Here is a 21376-nt window from a genome sequence, read left to right on the forward strand (position 1 = left end):
ATCTTATGTAAAAGGTATCTGAAACACTGCCATGAGAACTAAGTAGTACATTAATGTAGAGCTGAACATCCAAAAAAGGAAGCTTCTTCGGACACATCATGCGGTTTCTCAGACATGAATTAGGAACGCTCATAATTTTAGGTCGCATAGAAGGCAGGCGCACCGTGGGCAGAACACCAGCCAGATGGTAAGATCTGGTTAAGAAAGCGGTTGGTGGCAGTCTATACCATGTGGTCCATGCCACCCAGGACCGAATACTATGGAGGAATGTCACATGTGGTCGCGATCCTCAGCAGTGAGGGAACTATGAAGAAGAGAAAAGCTATCTAAATCTTCTAAGCTACTGCATGACTTTTATGCATTTTACACAATTAACAGGCAGTTCTTCTATTTAAAAATGACCACGTAAATTTTACAAAACTCTAGTGAATGCAACTGTATTAGGGGTGACGTCATTTGGAGTTAAAGTATATGACGAAAAAACCATAGATTGTTCACGTAAACACCGCGTTAAGATACATGTGACGTCATCATAGTTAATGTTACTCCTTAGCAGTTTTTGTGGCTACGAACGACTGATTGAATTGACTTTTTTTAACGTAAAACTGTTTTAGATTTTTTCTCGATCGTTGGTTGGGTAAAGAAATTCGAGGCGGGAAGTAGAGTAATGCAAAAACACACCACAAAAACATTAATGCCGTCCACTTGGAGACATGAAGTCAGGGTTCAGTTGAATTAAATCACTTTTACCCTTGAAACCAGAAATTTTTGCTGCGCGGCTAAAACTTACACAACTGTAGTAACAATTAAAAGAGAAAGTTAAAAAATTACGTTATGACTACGGAGTGATGGAAATAATTTTCAGTTTCATACATGTATACATCATAGGTAGTCGAATTTACTATTAACATGGTAGATTCTTTGACCATCAATTTAGGTAGGTAAATGTTAAGTAGGAAGATCATTCAGTTTGAAAATACTGTTACAGTTGTAGCTAATAAAAACACGGACATAGACACATTCATTTTTATCCATATTAACTTTTAAATGGATCGCCCACTTTTACATTGCTTTCATTTAAATATCACAATGAGTGTTTATATTGTTATAAGTCTAGTGCAGATGCATTGCACTCAGGTATTGCGTAAATTAATGTACATGTATGTACAGGAGCTGCAAAATATGTAGAATTTGCTAAATTAATTTATATCGGAACGACCAATAGTTGCAGTTCAGTTCAGTTGTCCTATGTATCTGAATGTAGCGCACGATGAATTAAGTTTTTATAATATAATTACGAATGAAACTTCATTTTTCACTACAACTTCCTATAATGCTACGAGTGAGACCACGGTCTTGTGAAAAGCTCGTTTCGCGAAAGTGTCCTCACATTGCTTCACAGTTCACAGAGGCCGTTGACTACAATGTTGTCTGTCCTTGTTACCCTTGCAACTACACTCTTCCTTAAATCGAAATCAAAGCTCGTCGGGATTGGAGCGTTGTGAAGCTCGTACGCTTCACACATTAACATGAAGTGTGACGTAAGTAGAGTTGCGTTCTGAGAATAACGTTAGGCGAAATATTTCTCCGCAGCGAAAAGTTGAAGAGTACTAAATAAAACAATTTAATGTAGAACCTTAATTTTTTTTGTGTCCGTCGTTATATAAAGTTAAATACCAATAAAAAATTAAGATAAAACCTCATAATCGATGTTTTATGTGGGTGAATAAGTGAAAAATTGGGAACACAAAGTCTTTAAATTCAAACATCTAGAATAATAATTACAGAATAGCTTATGTACGAAACGTACCTGCATATGGCGGATGATCAGTTTGTGTTTATGTCAATAAGCAACTAAAATTTTGGATTTGCGCGGGTGTGGATAAAACATTTTAAAATAAATTATGTGTTTGTGAAGCCTGTGAATTGTGTGTTATTTTTGTGATAATGTTTTTCTTTGGAAGACTTTTGGGAACACTGAAATCATCGGTGTACTATTAAGGGTATGTATTTGTTTTATGTATACTTCGATATAAATTAATTTATAAAAAAAACAAATGCCGTTAAAGTCAATACATTCACATTATGATTTAATCACGCGTTTACAAAACAATAAATAGTGCATATGTTGGGAGGAGCGTACGATTTCTGTTGAAGATTCGAGTGTAATTGATTTGTCTCTTAGGTTATCGTAAAATGTTACTGTAACTACTGACTATTCAAAGTTTGACAAAACAATTTGTATTGTTTTTTAACTTACAGAACTTTAGCTATAAAGAATCAGTAAAGTTTATGAGTCCAGTACAGTAAGTTCAGTATTACAGTAGAATTCGTAATTAAAATTTTCATGTTTCGCTGTGTTCAGTAAAAGTCTCAGTCAACATTAAGAGTTTTTTCAATTAAGGAGAGCATCGTGTTATCGAATCACAAAATCTGAAATCTATAGATCTTCAAACAGTGAAAAAGATTAAGATTTGTTAATTTATTGATAAATAAGATGCAAAGAGGTGAACATTAAGATGACAGATTCCAAATTCAAATACTTAAAAGTTAATCTCTAAATCCCTGCAGTTTGTACTTGAATCGTTAAATTCATAGGTACTTTAAATTAAAAAAATATGAGTTGGCCTTTCTGTGAACATCATGTTTTTGTCATTGATATAATGAATTATAGTTTATATATATATATATATTTATACAATAATAATTAAAATTTTCAAGGTGCAAAGAAACTATTCCCAAAAATGAAGACAGGCCAAGCTGCCGATTTCTAACAAAATAGCATAAAAAGTAAACCAACAATTATTAAATTTGAGATGATAACTTACTTATAGACTAATGTCCCATGCACAATTAACTGAATATAATTACTTTTAAAAAAAAGATGATTTAATAGTGAGCCAAACAAAAAAATTCAAGTAATATTTTTATGAGGTTGAACCTTGCTAGAATCTTTGGCCAAAGTAGTAAAATTCTTGTATTATCGTTGGTTCTTGAGATGTGTGAATTTTTTGAAGTAAATGAGACATTTTTAAGTTAGTAAAAATTATGTTGAAACATTCTATTATGTGCGTAAATACAGGTCACCCTAATAAAAGTCAAGTTAAAAACATTCTTCCAGGTGTTTTTAAAATTACAGATTCATGATATATTTACTTGCATAATATTTTTAATCATGCCTAAGCTAAGTCTGTATAGTCTTAAAAGAAAATTTAAATGCCACTGTTAAATGGAACAATAAAAATCAGGAAACTATTTGCAATAATGCTTCAACGCAGTTTACAACCCATTAATCAACATATCATAATAAATGTTCCATCATATAACATCATTATTTATAGAACATCTTGTTAGTGTTTAAACATAAGCCATGCTGTGTTTATAAATGAGACGCATGTGTTTAACTTATATCAGAATATCTTCATAAAACCATTAATTTATGTACATCTGTTGATGAATTATAAAGACTGACCCTTATAAAAATTAGGTGACTCTATTAAGTTTTTGTTAAATGTGAGAACATTATTAATTGGCATTTCAAAAGAAGTGTGTTTTAAGAGGTTTTTGTTTGTGTAATGTAATAAATTATAGTTATTTTTTATTAGTCTTATTGAAATCTAATCTCTGCTTAAAAATCTAATGTATTCTTTTATATGTAAACCATGTTAAACTTGTGTTTCTATTCATAATCAACAATAAATTGAAGTGTGCTCTGACAAGTTTTTCAATACAAATTTTTTACTAACTTTAAGCAGCCGTGTATGTCTACAATTCCTATTTTTTGGTCAGTAGTCAACCTTTGCTTATAGACATTAGTAATTTCAGATGCATAACTGCCAGCTGCTTACTTAATATTAACATAAATCATAACAAGAAAGTATTTTTATGATTTGGAACATCATTTAAACTATCATCCAAAACAATACTGGTATTCTAAAGTTTACTTTTATCCATACAATTATTTGTAGTTCTTTGTACTGGGCTTAAGTCGATTTTTAAGGAATTTGGACATGTTATTTCTATAATAAACCTATTGGTAATTGTATTGCTATTGGTATTTTAAGTTAAAATTGTAGATTATTTACTTATCTTAGTTATTTTTTTTGGGATAATGATATTAACATACAAGTGTGACTCAACAGAAATTACATACAAATAATTCAATAGATACAATAAGGATTCACAAATAATGCTAAGGAGTAGCAATTGTAGGTGTGATTGATCAAGTTAGTGCGAAACATAATATCAGACTGGCTTGCTATATTTATTTTGTATGTACCAACCCTGCCATGTTTACACTTAAAATTTAAAAAAAATTCAAAGAAAACAAACTTTAATCTCGCTAGTTAATAACCTATTAATAGACATTCTATTTCTTACATTTAAAGAAGATACTAGCTATAGGAAATTTATATTGGCCCGGATTGAGTTTTTGTACTAATTTTAGAAAATTCCAATCAAAAGCTATTAGAATACATTTTATTTGATCTTTCTGTTCAAATCATCAACTACCGATTTATATCTTTCAAGTGGGTTATTTATTTCTTGTAATTTCCTTGATGTAACATAAACAGAATTCTGCTTATGAATGTTATTTTCAGAGAATTTTCATGAATTCGATTTTCAGACCTAATAATAACCCGCACTTGAGCTTTTTAGGATACTTTACCAGTTACGAGCTACGAAGTTCAGCCATGATGTTAATCGAAAGTATCAAATTATTTAGCAAATACACCAGATCCACTAATGACCGAGGCAGATAGGAGGAACCTTTGACACGTATATTATCTGTGAACAGTACAATTATGTGATGAACTCAGCTGAACTATCAAAAGTGTATCACACAAGGAAGAAATGCTTGCTGATAGGTTAATAAACAGCAACCGTCTTTAATAATTCATAACTACAGAATAACGTACTCAGTATAGTAGAGCAGTGAGTTTTATAGCGTTCAAACGGCGGGAATTCATAACGAACATAAAACATCACAAGATTAGTTGGGGTGGAAATGTAGTGTAGTAAGGATGTTACTGTTTTGAAGAAAAAAACAAAGGACCGTGAAACAGTCATCGTTATAGTCTGATATTAAAACGGAAAATGGATGAAGCGAGGTTTTAATACTGATATTATAGGTTTAGATCCGATTACTTTGTTTTAAAATTCACTTTTGTTTAAATGGGTTCGTGTGTAAATTTTTTTTGTTGTTATTAGGGCTCACTAATGACTTGCTGCTAAATATGAAAATAAGAGTTTTTTTTAGTCCTGATTCCTTCATATGTGTGCAATTGCAAAGATAATCGGACGTCCGTCAGAAAGTTGGTGAAATTATGTACTTTAAAGTCTTACTTAAATCTGTTTCTAACAATAGTCTCTTCGAAAATACAGTAGGACAAGCTGAAATTGAAAAAAAATATATAATGAATATCTCAACGAATGGCAAGAAATGTTCTCGTCAAATAATCTCTCCATTCGTAATATCCCGCAAGAAATAAACGAGCAATGATTACATCGATATAATTAAATTGCGCCGGGCATTATAGTATTGGATGCCTAAATAATTGTCCCCGTGTTCTCATCCGTTTGTAAAGTACTCAGTGCGCACCGATTCGGGTAACCTATTAGATGAAATCGTTATCTTATCTCACGGCGTGTAATCAAATCACCGGTCGTGTCATTGTCCTCTCCCCGTGGTATCGTTGCGTTTTAAGGCAGACTAAATCGTAAGATCACAAACGAACTTCTTAACCTTGAAGCGGTTTTGATAATTTGTCAAAAAATACCGGCGAGCTCAAGGATTATTAATCTTTGTAATCACAAGCTATTACGCTAGTATTTTCCGTTGCAAACTTTTGTACAATAGCTGGGCTTTTTTGTTCGAAACTTTCTGTTTTTGGACTCACTAACAATGTTACTAAATAAAATTAAATTAATTAGTTATGCTTTCATTTTTATTTGATTTGATTTTAGAAACCACTGGATCCACTGTCATCAAAAATCGGTTCATATCCACACTCATTCTCAGTTACACGGGAAACATAATTGTTTCGCGGCTTAAATCGGTAGTAAATTCAGATTTAATTATATTCGTCGGAATAATTTCCTTCCATTCTGTTCATAATCAATATAAAGTTCATGATTATAACAGCGTACAGACATTTTGATGTTGAATTTTTTTTAAAAACATGACATAAAATTGCTGGAGGATTTTAAAATGTTTAAATACAGTTCTAGTTTGATAATTATCAGTATTGTGTGATTGTATTATTCGTCAATACATGTATATCTAGGATGTAATGAATATTGTCTGAGACAATTCCTTACTTACTATTCTTTACGAACTATTCCTTACGTACAAGTTGGACATTATTTTGTGCGGCGAGCCATCATCCACTAAACTACCGGCATTAAAATCATTAATAATCCGATTATTTAGTTGGAGATAAATGTACCTACGACTTGCATAGAAATAGAAAATGTTATCAGTGCATTTTTACATCGCGTGACTGCTGAACTTTTTGTCTCCAAAATTAACAGTAACTAAATCAAAATCTGTTAAGAAATAAAAGAGCTGTAAGCGCTTTAATTTCATGCTGAACAGAGAATCGATTAATCGTACGTTAAATAATGATCTCAAATGTTCACGAACGGATTTTATAATTTAAATAAACACTTGCAAAGCTGGATGGGGATTTAGCTTCCCATATCAACTTTCACCTTTAAGTTAACTATACTTGAGACCTTAGAACTTATATCTCAAGGTGGGTGGCGCATTTACGTTTTAGATGTCTATGGGCTCCAGTAACCACTTAACACCAGGTGGGCTGTGAAATAAAAAGAAGGAATAAAAAGAAAAGTTTAATTACGTAAAATAATACATAAGGTTTTCCGTTAATTTTAGTCTAATAGTAGTCTGTAATCATTTTAATTTCAAGAATGATCGATCTCTTTCTCAAGTTTAATGATAGTATCTCTAAGTCATTCGGTTTTTAACAAAAAGTACCCAATTAAGATACCCAAGAAACTACATGACCAAATCTACAATCTAATTTTGTGTTATCTTTATTTATTTATTTTAAAAGTAATTATAAGTTTTAATGAATTTCGACTTTATGGTTTCTCTAAAAATAACCATTTACTGGTTGATTTTTCTTGCAGAGAAAAATAATGAAATCATTTATCATTTTTCGGCTGATACCGCGTGCCAAACCCGTCGGGGTCGAGACACGTCGATACCTAAATGCATAGAATACGTAAAGTTTATCTACAATTCTACATGAATAATATTTGTCTGTGTTTTTGAAATAACAAGCTGTATGTAATTCAAAACAAAACTTTATATCTATACCATCTTTCAATATTTACCTTTTGAAGTATGAACTTTCGCATGGTATCAAATTTTTAATGTAACTTTATGAATTAAGAAACAGAAAAAAAAGGAAGAGCTCTGAAGATATGTACTTGGAGCTAAGCCTTTTTGTATAAACTATGAAGAACCTACACCACAGAAAATAAACCTTATTTATTATGAATTATGTATTAAAATTATTCATCATATTATGGTACGCATGTAACTACCATATGTTTACACATTCACACAGTCAAAGTATCAGTGATGTGTGATCGGGATGAGTTAAAAAATATAAAACGTCTACTTAAAAAAATAACTCTATTTATCATTCCTTAATGGCTTAAAATGAATAGGGAGGATCCTTTTGATTTTTTTTTCTTCTTCTTTAGAATAAATCGTTTAAGGAATTAATTAAATCGAAGACTTGAGGGAAGATTGATTCGTTTTTAATCGAAACGTTTTTACTTTTTTTGTTCGAGTTCGGAAGCCATCGAGTTTATTGACATTTGTATTGCGATGTTATTCGTAATCTCGGATACATCAACTCGAGTTCGCTTCTGAAGCGCTTATATCGTTTTATTTTTTATTTTTTATTGCTTAGATGAGTGGACGAGCTCACAGCCCACCTGGTGTTAAGTGGTTACTGGAGCCCATAGACATCTACAACGTAAATGCGCCACCCACCTTGAGAATAAGTTCTAAGGTCTCAAGTATAGTTACAACGGCTGCCCCGCCCTTCAAACCGAAACGCATTACTGCTTCACGGCAGAAATAGGCAGGGTGGTGGTACCTATCCGCGCGGACTCACAAGAGGTCTTACCACCAGTAAGCTTATATCATTTGAAAATGTAAAATCATGAAGTAACCCTAACTTATAAATTGGAGAATCCGCTTACGGACGCCTGGTCGAAAGGGGTAACGGAGCGGGTTTGCTTAGTCCTGGCCCACTGAGTTTCTCGCCGGATCTTCTCCGTGGGTCGCGATTTCGATGCGGTGATAGATTCTGCGAAGCACTGCTCTTGCTAGGGCTAGTGTTAGCAAATTCTCTCAGGTTGAGCCCGTGAGCTCACCTACCTGTCTGGGCGTAGCTGAAATAGCTACCAGCGAATAGTTTGGTAGGAAAAAAAACCGGGTTACTTGGATCACGTCGGTCTCCGGGGCCAAAAAATGACTACACTAATGATATGCAATTTCAAAACATACAACATACAATTAGCTGAAATGTAAACAACACTTTGCTTCTTAGCGTTTTTTCTTAAGTTTAAATTGTATGTAGTACAATAATTACATAGCTTTTATTTCGCATCCGATTTAGGTGTGACGTCATTTGTGGTCGAAATTATCGACGAGCATAGATCATATAGCTATTAGCCACAAGTGATCATGTCGTGTTATCATTGATATTTAGATTAACATGAAAAACGAATAAAATTTTGCAAATATCTGATTCTAGTTAGTGATTTGAATTAAAAATCATTAATATTATTTTACAAAAACAATAATTGAATAATGGTTAATTTATTGACGCCTCATAAACTGCACTTCTAAATTGTTTTTCTTTCATGTCGCTGATGATGTGAGATATCCGTTTGTATGAAAATAATATTAGTAGTATTGATTGAAGATTAATTGGATTAATTTTTAATGGGTTTTAACGCATGTCGTCTATTCCGTGGAATGTTGCTTTGCATTGCATTACAAGAAAATCTTTAGTGTTATTATTAACGTTAGAAGGACCCACATGTATTAGCTTGGTTAATGTAAACAGTAGTAGGTATACATCCGCAATAATTGAACCTATTCAATGTCAATGCTGTATGCCATATTTAAAGAACTATCATGGCGTGATGTATAACATAATATGTAATTTATATTAGTGTACAAGTTTAGGATTTACAAGCAATTAATTATTTACAATTATCTCGCTGTAATTCCGTCCAACTGTGATTATATGTGAAATAATGGGCGTATTTTATATGTATATAAAGTATTATGAAGTTGCAGTTTAGTAGAAAGTAATTTTTGTATATATTTTTTTCTATCAATTAAAATATGCACCAATGGTATCGGTGCATCTCTGCGAGCTCAGTGGTGTTTTTTCAAAGCTCTTTTTGAAGAGGTCAGGTGCACGGGAGCTAACAAAATCCTCAAAGGCATTTTGTTTTAATTCATTTGAATTTACAATTCATTACCAGCCATACATAAATTACCTTTTAAATGCCCAGTATTGGAAAACGGCAATTGCTTAGTGAGGATGATAGCGGAAAATGATCGGCTCCGACGTTCCTAACAAGCCAATTAATCTTTTATGATTTACAATAGTTTGTCAAGCAGTTAAGTAGAAGGTGTCGGTGTGCATAAGTAGGATGCGCGAGTCTGCATATGTAGATGCTGTCGCGAAGCTGAACTTCCAGTTTGATTGTTGAAAGTCATTAATAAAATATAATTGAGATCTTCTATCTCAAAATGAGTGGTGGTAATGTTTTTTTAGTGTGGGTTCCGGTAACCAATTACACCGCTTCTAAAAGTCTATAAATATACTAACTATCTATGTAGTCCAGATTTAAAAAAAAATCTAAATCATTTTAAATGTAATTAGTGTGTTATAAATATGTGCCAGTACCAAAACCTTTTTTATTCGATCCTCGTATACGTTGATGATGTTAAATAGATCCGAGTAAAAAATAATTAAAAAAAAACCCAAAAATTAATAGTATTTTTTATTAAATAAAAAGGGTACGTCGTGCAAACGTTTTTATGTAGTCGTATTTAATATTTCGTAATGAAAATTCTTTTACTTTACCGAATCTCTCAAAACACTCGTATATTGATTGGTACGCTGTATATGTATATCTTCGAAACTGGGTCGTATCTTTGCGAGATGACTGGTGCTTTGTGACTAATGACGTCGTAATCGTCAAATCGTTTTTCTCTGAATTCATTGCTATGATTTTTCGAAGTTTATCTCAAAAGAGCAACATCATAAAAGCGCTCTAAAATGATGAACGAATCGTAAATCGTTCGAGATAGTTATTAAACAAATTTGCCTGTCCGGGTTCGATTCGGGTGTATTTTGCGAAAGATATAAATATTGTATAATGTATATAATTGTATAATCTCACACGGACGTGGTATGGAAATGGTAGTGCAAGGTAAAGGGGGAAGAGGTCGACCGAAGAAGACATGGATGGAGTGTGTGAATAATGATATGAGAGAGAGAGAGGAGTGAGTGTAGAGATGACGGCTGATAGAAGAGAATGGAAGAGAAAAATTCTCTGTGCCGACCCCACCTAGTGGGATAAGGTAGAGAAAAAGAAGAAGAATTGTATAATCTCATAATTCTTGACTTGACTCGTATATATTTCTCGTATCCATAACATAGAAGAAAAACAATACTCTGGGCTTTTATTTATTTAAAACTAGCTGACCCGGCAGACTTCGTAGTGCCTCAATCGATAAATTAATAAAAGACACATCAAGGGGACACATCAAAGGAAAAACAAAATTGTTTGTTTTTATATAATTCCGAGCTTTTTTATATTTTTTCACCTTTTAAACCTTCCTTGGACTTCCACGAATAATTCAAGACCAAAATTAGCCGAATCGGTCCAGCCGTTCTCGAGTTTTAGCGTGACTAACGAACAGCAATTCATTTTTATATATAGAGAAGATAAAGCAGTCCTCCCACCCTTCAGACCAATGCATGACAGCTTCGTAGTACAAACAGGCAGGATATGTCCTACCACCAGACTGGTAAGAAACAATACGAGCTCCAACCACTACGTACGTATAGTGAATGCTCATTATGCTTCCTTCATTTGCGTTTTCACTATTCGCGGATTAAAAAATACGACCCAATGTCTATGTTCGCGGCTAAAGATTTATTTATTCGTGGATCTAATTGGCACATCGATACATACACATTGATAAAAAGGATTCCAATAATAAAGGTGTCCAACCGAATATCCTTTGTAAATGCGCTTTTCCATTTTCACAGTTTCGGTATTCGCGGCATATTTACGGACGAACATACTGGGTGTTAGGAGACCGCTTCTGAAAACGAAAACAGACGATAGTACTAATGAAACCTTTGATGTTGGGACGGAATAAAAATTCATTGCTGGGTTTTTTTAGTAAAGTAATGTATTTTTTATGAAACTATAGTTTCATTTAGCTGTAGGTACTAACATGATGGAGCGTAAATAATACTAAACGTTTTAAAAATATGTTTTTTTTTAAATCAGGATCGATATTATTTCCGTCCCATCATCGCCGAAAAAAACCGTTTAATTCGATGTAAGGTTGGGAGATAGCTGGAGTACGCAAGCCTTCAATAAAAATCGTACTGCGATATAAAAACAATCGTACACTTACTATGTTTGTTTAGCTAAACCAATTAACATCAGGTTTGTTTTTATTGCCGTATAGGCAAATTCAAATTCAAATTCAAAATCATTTATTTCAACTTGGATGTCATCAAAAACACACTTGTTGAATGTCAAAATGTAAAAGAAAATGTTAACTCTACCACCGGTTCCAAAAAAAGCCACAGTCCTGAGAAGAACCGGCGAAACAAACTCAGCGGGCAGACGAGCATACGGCCCACCTGATGGTGAGTGGTTACCGTCGTTCATGGACGTCAGCAATGCCAGGGACAGAGCCAAAGCGCTGCCTACCGTTTAATACTCTCCACCCATAAGAAAGAAGTAAATAAGAAACATTTTATATTACGATTATTTTCTCATCTAGGGCACAATGATCCGGGCAATATATAAAAAATGTTAAAACATCAGATATTGTGTTCATTTGTAATTAGATAGCGTCCTAAATTGTTAATATATTCAATTACTACGAATATACTTTGTTGATGTTGATGTTTATTATTCCCAAAGACAATCAAACGGACGGCAGACAGTCTAAATTGCAAATGCTAATTTAAAGTTGTGTTGTACTTTTAATGAGTTCAAAACTGTGTTCTATTTCGATTCAATGATTGTTATTGTTACTATGCTGTTAGTTTCAATGATATTATTGTATACAATTCGAGGTCGTTCAATTGTTTGTTAATTGTTTGCTGTTTATCTTTTTTCAATAATTCAGAAGGTTAGGATAGCCGTTGTTCTCTTGTAGAAGAGAATTGAAAAGAAAATTGATTTTTATGGAATGCTATGTAGTTACAGACCCGAGGTTACAGATCTCCCATCTGTATCATAGTGTATCGTGAGCACGCTGTCTATGTCTGATTGTGCTCCGTTTTGAGGGGTAAAACCATCTTTTACAATCCAATTGAGATTTTATCAATCCAATCTCTACAATCACGCTTTAGCAGGTTAGCCATCGGAACTCCAACGTTCGTGAGAAACGTTGACCTACACCACGACGTAGGCCTCGAATCAACCCTGAAATACATAAAGTCAGCGTCGGAACGGTACTTCGATAAGGCTAAGTTTAAGTCTCCTCTGGAGGCGCTCGGGTAAATTAGCCCTTGCTCGCCCACCTATCCTGGTAAAACTGGAAAGGCCTCCGGGCCACCAGTAATCTATCAAATATAAAAAAAATTATCGTCACTTGCGTGACATTAACATTCTCGATGGGCCGTACGATCGCATACCCATCTACAGTACTAAAACAGAGGAAAGCAGATAATAATAGATGGAAGAGCTGTCTGTGTAAAAACAAAAGAAACGTAAATTATCTCATCGTAAAATACAATAAAATACATAACAATTACACAAAACTTTGACAGTTGAGTTGATTTGAGAACGTGTTTTGAAATGGATTTATATTAGCCCTTAAAAAAATCTAATGTGCGTGGGAAGTTTGTAAATGGTCCTTTTTATCATCGGATCGGATGGATAACTTTAATCTAACTGCTAATGTCGAAACAGTTACTCAGATAATTAATCCAACATGATAATTTATGTTCCGCTTGTGTTCCGAAGTATATGAATGCTTGAATAAAAAAAGAACATAAATTTTACATTTAAAAACAAATTTGATTAGTATTAAAGTTTAAGCTTTATAAATTCAGTCTTCGGAAACTTGTAGTACACCCGTGAAGCGGAGTTTAACTTGAAGTAGATTTCCGAGATAAGTTCGCAAACAAGATTTGTCGTCTGTAGAAAATGGACTGAACGAATTTTGAAATTAGAAAATACGTCCATTTAAGTAGGAAGTCACAATCCAGAACTTTCTATTAAGCGGAGACATAAGCTGTCTCATTTTATAGTACTGAGTACCCTAGCTGTCCAACTTGATACATTTCTTGCATTGTCTTAAAGATTTTATTGTTCTTCACGTGAAAAGAACAGCTTCACCGTAGGACAATGGAGTACTAACTCATGCCGACCGTATGGCCGTATTGGCGGCATACATCGCTGGTTGTATGCCGCCATAGCATTCCATCCTCACATTCCCATAAATAATGGGAATTAGTTGAGTTTAGGCAGGAGTGTAGGTGAGGATATCAATGATGTGAGGGAGTAATAGTGATCTAATTAATAAACGAACAGAAGTCCTCGTGGCTTAAATATGTCAAGCAAGACGTATTCGTAAGAAATTAGGCCATACAAATAATATATAATATTTGTATATATTTGATTCTGGCACCTCGAATTTTTCAGATGAATATCCTATGTTCTAATATACACATCCTATAGCTTACAACTATGAGCATAAGTTATTCTTATTTAACTGTAATAATTAGATTTTTATTCTCGTATTGACGAGAATAAAAGTCTCTCATTTCTACATATTTTCGCAAACATCTAAAATAAACTCTTCATTATTTTAATAGGTCCGACGTTTTTTTTTTCTTCTACACGAGGCTTGGTCTAGTTTGTGATACGGCTCCGGCGGGGTCAACAACCTGTGTGTGTTAGATGTGCTCCTGGTCTTTAATAATGTGTTTTTTTTGTACGAGCTTCCGAACGGCCAGCTGTTAGTGGTTACCGGAGTCCATAGATATTTTAACGCTGAACTGAGATGTGAGGTTGAAGCTTTGCCTTATACTGTCCAACAACTGTTCCATTCTTCTAACCGGACCGAATGGTTGCGTTGTAGAAACAGGTAGAGCGGTTGTACCTATATCCATTTCTTTTTCTCAGTCGTATGCACTCTTGATGGAGTGGTCGTGGTCATTATTTCGGGTGGTCGTGCGCTACACCAGACTCCCTCACCAGGCTCTTCATATGCACTCATTGACGGGACCGCTTAGAGCTTTAATGCCTGCAATACGGCCTGCTAACTTCGACTACAATCAAGTTGGCTGTAGGGTCATTAATCGTTGTAGGTAGGGGAAATAAGCGCTCGTAAGTGAACTCGTAATTAACAATTATGATTCTCGTATTACAACGCATAGCCATATCAAAAACTCACAAGAACATCAAAGTTTTAAAGGACATTTTTGCAACTTTGTTGGAGAGCCATTTAAAGTTAAATTTTTGAAAAAAATATGACAATAAAAGACTTCTCCAGCTATTTGAATGAAGTAAACTTAATTGAAGTTCAATTTAAAACATCGAACTGTTGATGCTAATGTCAAATAAAACGCACCAGTAATTATAAAGATAAATGGCACGTACTAAGCGAAATATCGCTTAAACCAAATAGCCCTTCTATATATACTTTAATGGTCACTAAAAGTGTATTGTTGTTAAATATACTTTTTGTACTGCTTCCTTTTGTAGGTACTTAGGGCGAGTTTCACCCATTCATGAGTTTTCTTTTAACAAACAGAAATAGAATTCATCAGGGGAAAGTTTCCAACATCAAATTAAGATTAAAACTACGTTTATGGTTTAATTCTTGCATTTTTTATTCTCATTTTATTATTCTCAATGTTTCGACTGCTTTACAGTTATCGTGGTCACGTCCGTAAAAGTAGCTTTAATTATGTCTCCCGAAAACTGAAGAAATGTCTATAGAAAAAATAGTTTAGACGTTCATTACTATAGCTTCTAATCCTAGATTTTTACTGGTGGTAGGACCTATTGTGAGTCCGCGCGGGTAGGTACCACCACCCTGCCTATTTCTGCCGTGAAGCAGTAATGCGTTTCGGTTTGAAGGGTGGGGCAGCCGTTATAACTATTCTTGAGACCATGGAATTTATATCTCAAGGTGGGTGGCGCATTTACGTTGTAGATGTCTATGGGCTATAGTAACCCCTTAACACCAGGTGGGCTGTGAGCTCGTCCACCAATCTAAGCAATAAAAAAAATATAGATACACAACTAAAATAACGACTGGATGCCTAGTGGGCTACCGTCGTTTGATTTTACCTAAATCAAGACGGACTCCAATAAAACGCAGCTTTATTAGTTTACGTTACTCGCAAAATTGGCGTAGTTATTCAAGTATTCACGGTTCTAATTAGGGTCCAAAGAATTTATTGAGGGTGTAACTCGGTCAATATTTGATCAGGTCGGTCATGGTTCTCGCCCATTTCCGGGCCCCGGTTCAAGATTTTTGTTTTGTTCGTTTTGTTAATGTGATTGGAATTTTAAAATATTTTCTTTGTTTGTGTGTATACTTACGTTCTGATTTTAAGAAAAGCAATTTTACTAACATCATGTTTTTTTTAGGCACATGTTTGTACGAAGTAAAGCTCCACCTGCTACTAAAGATGTCTGTAAAGTTATTAAAACTGTTTTTACGATTTTATCTCGATGGTAATTCTGTCGTTTGTGACCACGGAAATTGTAAAGTACACAAAACGTTGGAAATAACATAATAATGACAATAAAAAACGCGAAACCATAAAAATAGTTTGAATTATGTCTACGACACGTGAAAACCGGGAGAAGTACAATATTAACCGTCTCAATAAATTTATTATAAAAAAAAGAACACAATATTCCTAACCTAAAAGTACATGTTATTATTCGCAACATGCTTCTTCAAAAAGTACAATAAGTACTTACTTACTTTCAGCTGCAAGCGTCGTCATAAGTAACATATAGATACGTCTCAATTATGTCCAACACTTCAAACCGGTATGACAGAGCGTTAGTAAATTTAAAAGAAATATTAATTTAATATTCATTAAATCTAATTGAAATTAAATGTATATTTTATAACGATGGTAACAAAACTGTAGTACATCTTGGAGTTCGTCTTAAAAAAAGACGGCTTTGATTACAAACGAATAAACTAAAAGCTGAAGAAGACGCATAAAATAAATATCTCAAAGATATGCTTAGGAAAAACTGTCTAGGAGTTACTTTTTTGTAGCAAAAGTGTAAAAAATAACATGATAGGGCATCTGCCATTGTGCACGCGTCACGCAAACTACAATATATAATAGATTTCCTTAAAAAGAAACTGTGTTTGTCTTCATGGGCGGACGAGCTCACAGCTCATCTGTTGTTAAGTGGTTACCGCAGCCCATAGACATCTACAACGTAAATGCCGCCATCCACCTTGAGATATGAGTTCTAAGGTCTCAGTATAGTTACAACGGTTGCCCCACCCTTCAAACCGAAACGCATTACTGCTTCACGCCAGAAATAGGCAGGATGATGATACCTACCCGTGCGGACTCACAAGAGGTCCTACCACCAGCAAGTAGTACATCTTTATTTAACATAAAGCTAGTAAAGTTTTAAGAAACCACGCGCTTTGACCGAAGTACTTGATAAGATGGCTTTATTAGTTCTCTGAATCGTGTAATGGTTCTGTTGCATTCTTTAAAATTAAAATGCATTCCCAACTGACCACCTCACCCCATGAGGACAGAGTCGCGAGCGCAGCTTATCGTGTCATAAAGCTAATGGTCACCAAACACATGACGTGGCGACTAGTGATGTCGATAAGCAAATTGGTCACCGGTAATTTTAGATGTTCTTCTGTAATGACAGATATTTCTTCGGTATGGGTCTACATCGCCTAATAAATTTTAGACAGGCTTAAGTATGTACTTAGTGTAAAACGGAAATAATTAGCTCGGATGATTTTTTGGTGAACTTACTGGTGGTAGGACCTCTTGTGAGTCCGCGCGGGTCGGTACCACGACTCTGCTTATCTCTGCCGTGACGCATTAATGCGTTTCGGTTTGAAGGGTAGGGCAGCCGTTGTAACTATAGTTGAGACCTTAGAACTTATTCGTCATCTCGGATCCTCCCGATCCACTAACGGTGCTTTTAGGTACTTCAAGCACCGGTCACCGTTCTCGTCGAATCCGTCGCTTGCGACGAAGGGCTCGACGAGTAAATTAACTCTCAGACACAGCCCACTGAGTTTCTCGCCGGATCTTCTCAGTGGGTCGCGTTTCCGATCCGGTGGTAGATTCTGCGAAGCACGGCTCTTGCTAGGGTACGTGTTAGCAACGTCATCAGGTTTGAGCCCCGTGAGCTCACCTACTAAAGTTAGGGTTACGCTGACATAGCCCCTAGGGCTATCAGCTTAGGTAGGAAAAAAAAAAAAAGAACTTATATCTCAAGGTGGATGGCGCATTTACGTTGTAGATGTCTATGGGCTCCAGTAACCACTTAACACCAGGTGGGCTGTGAGTTCGTCCACCCATATAAGCAAAAAAAAAAAAAAACTGTTTTAAAATCAAATTATCAATCATAACAAATCAGCTTCTGATTAAAGTTGGTCCGCCCCGGTCGTTTATAAGCTATTCGACGAAAGAAAACATTCTCTCTAAAGGTACAGAGGTTGCCATGACGGAAAAATAATTTTGGGCTAATTTATTTTGGAGGCTTCAAATGTTGATTTAAATTCCAAAAATTGTCAGCAAATTTCGTAAATTTAGCTTCAAAAATATCGTTAAAGCTTCGCGTTTCTATTTACATTCTAAGTATTCAAAGTATTAACTGCTGAAGCCGTGGAGTTAACGCAACATTCTTCCTTCCTTTGCTTAAGAAAGCAGAGAATGTTTGGTGCTTCAGAAAGGAAGGATACCTTCTGTCGACTGCGTTTAATTGATTTGGTTGGATTAGGAACCATGATATTATTTCCAATCAGTTCTCTTTTAAGCTTTTTCGCAGACAAAAAAAATCTCGTTCAAGAAAACCATTTCTAAACATTAGAAGTTAATAAGTATTGGCTAAGTATAGGCTGCTATACTATATGGCACTATAGTATAGCGTAGTCTGAAAGCAGCTTTAGTCGTTGCAACCGTCCACTAAGTACCTACGCAGCACCCTGTTTTGTGTCCTCCTCACCCCACATTGACTTCGTACATTGCATTTTAACCTAATTACATCGAGAGCTTATTAAGTCGGCATCCGGTATCGAACATTGTCGGTGCCAACGCTATGGAAATTCTGTTTCGGCGCACAATGTTATGTTAGTTAGTTGTTACGTTGTTAGTTGCTTGCTTGTTTGTTATGTTGGAACAATGTCGACATAATTATGAAAACGCTACAAGCGTAACTAGGTAAATTAATTGAAATTTAAATGTAATAGGAGAGAAGAATAAATAGATTTTTTTTTTATTCCTGCCTATGCTGATAGCCTTGAGAGGCTATTTCAGCTTCGCCCTAACGTTTGTAGGTGAGCTCACGGGTCTCAACCGGAGAGTTGCTAACACTGACCCTAGCAAGAGCAGTGCTTCGCAGAATCTACCACCGGATCGGAAACGCGACCCACTGAGAAGATCCGGCGAGAAACTCAGTGGGCTGTGTCTGTGGGTTAATTCACTCGTCGAGCCCTTCGTCGCAAGCGATGGGTTCGACGAGGACGGTGACCGGTGCTTGTGATGCCTAAAAGCACCGTTAATGGATCAGGAGGATCCGTAATGACGTGCTTTGGGCGACGTCGACGGTTTACCATTCGGTCTACTGGGTCGGGTATGTAGTTTTCAGCGGCTACGATGAGGGGGTTGTCATGTCGTGCCGCCTTCTCAAAATGGCGCAATGAATAGATACATCAAGACCCCGAATACTGATAGCCCGATCGAGAATTGAACCCTGGTTCCACGGTAAAGTATCTAGTCCACGTTTTTATATAAGCAAAGTATTTTTTTAATTAATTAATTTTTTTATTAGACTTCATGTAAAATTTACATTGGCGGACTTAATGCCTAAGGCATTCTCTAACAGTTAACCAAAGGTAGTGCAGAATAAATAGTCGTAGGTGCAATGACACACATACACAAACCCATATACATACTTAAATACTCATACATACATACATACATATTATTATAATAGTTTATACAGTATTAAAATTTAGTTTTTTTTAGTTAGTTTTTGCAACACGATTAATTTCAATGCTAATTCCGGTATCCTGTTAATCCTTGTATGTAAATAATAGTGTTTTATGTTATCAGCATGGAGGGGACTCTGGGCTCTGTCGAGGCTAGTTATTAAATCCACGTTAGCAAGTTACATATCACGTATACTGGATTTATGTCAAGCTTGAGCACTTTAGATAATGCTAGGAGATTTAAAGCTAGCTTTCTTGCAGAAAGAAAGGTACCAAGTTTACAAAAATGAAGGGATTTCCTTTGTTTTATTGCATATATATGTGGACGAACTCACAGGCCACCTGGAGTTAAGTGGTTACCGGAGCCCATAGATATCTACAACGTAAATGCCGCCACACGCCTTGAGATGTGAGTCCTAAGGTCTCAGTATAGTTACAACGGTCGCCCCACCCTTCAAACCGAACCCTTGTGGACTCACAAGAGGTCCTACCACCAGTAAGTTTGGGGGAAAAAATCGAATAGAACAGCTACTTCGGAAATTATCCTAAAGCGTTAGAGTGTAATAAATAGATGACCTGAATAAGATGATGATGATAGAATAAATAGATGTAATAAACAGAAAACCTAAATATGGACAAGACCAAGCATTTTTAGAAGAAACGGACATGGATAATCTACTGCTTTTGCACTGCTTTTATAATAACTTCTTAATTAATTTCTAGGGATTATAATAGTGCTCTCCGAACGATGACATATTTGTTTGACATTTATTGAGTCTGGTAACCCAAATACTATCCGGCTTTGGAATGAGCTCCCCTCCACGGTGTTTCACGAGCGCTGTGGCATAACCTTCTTCAAAGAGGCTTGCGGAAAGTACTTAATGGTAGGTAGCGACTTGGCTGTGCCCTTGGCATTGCTGACGTCTGTGAGCGACGGTAACCATTTACCATCAGGTGGGCCGTATGCACGTCTGCCTATAAAGGCAATAAAAAAGAAATATATGTATACAACGGAAAATTATTACGAGACCGGTTAAACTAAAAGGAACTAGAGTTTCCCAGATTTTCTTCAAAAGTTCGATCAATTTAACCTGTTTTCGTAAAATTATTTATACAGTTTACAATTCTAATTATGTACTTTAAATTTATTTCGTCGACATTTCAACATGTTCTGCCGTCCATTGACTTAAAAAAATATTAATTGATTATTACGTTTATTATCACAGAGAAACAACTTACAGTATCTTGAGGTCTAACAGTTTCTCTATTGCAGCTTCATCATCACGATGAAAGGATCCCAGGTGATAAGATTCAACGAACCATCTTCGCTGCTAGAGTTAGGGTATTTTTATTCTAATAGACTCGCATACCGTACGCCAAACTAAGTTGATTTCTTTAGCGAATACGTGTATTTGGATTTTGTCGAAATGCATATTTGTGTGACCAATTTTTTTTCCTACCTATTCGCTGTTAGCCTAATGGGCTATTGCAGCTACGCCCGGACGGGTAGGTGAGCTCACGGGCTCAACCTGAGTGAATTTGCTAACACTAGCCCTAGCAAGAGCAGTGCTTCGCAGAATCTACCACCGAATCTGAATGACGACCCACTATCCGGCGAGAAACTCAGTGGGCAATATTTATTCTTGGCTATACATGTGATAGCCAAATAGCAGAGGAACTGGGGATACCTATCAGCGACGCACTCCACCGGGCTGCAGGGCGGGATCGATGGAGACAGTTGGTTGACGAAATCGAACGGAGTCACGATCCTCAGCAGTGAGGAACCGATCGAAGAGAGAGAGAGATACATTTGATCCTTAACTTCAACAGAAACGTGTCTCTTAGTCTGTCTCGTAATTAAACTTGTCAAAATTA

General features: G+C 35.4%; 1 long non-coding RNA gene across 4 annotated transcripts in view; it reads left to right on the forward strand.

Annotated features, from left to right (window-relative positions):
• Nucleotides 1-1783: 1783 nt before the first annotated feature.
• Nucleotides 1784-21376, forward strand: part of LOC101742035 (tyrosine-protein phosphatase Lar) — a 448057-nt gene continuing 428464 nt past the window's right edge. For all 4 annotated transcript variants that reach the window (XR_009974350.1, XR_009974352.1, XR_009974351.1 and 1 more), the window contains exon 1: nt 1784-2003. This is a non-coding gene — a long non-coding RNA (tyrosine-protein phosphatase Lar). The remainder of the gene's footprint in view (nt 2004-21376) is intronic.

The sequence above is a fragment of the Bombyx mori genome, chromosome 11, assembly GCF_030269925.1.
Source record: "Bombyx mori chromosome 11, ASM3026992v2".
In the NCBI taxonomy this organism is placed as follows: Eukaryota; Metazoa; Arthropoda; class Insecta; order Lepidoptera; family Bombycidae; genus Bombyx; species Bombyx mori.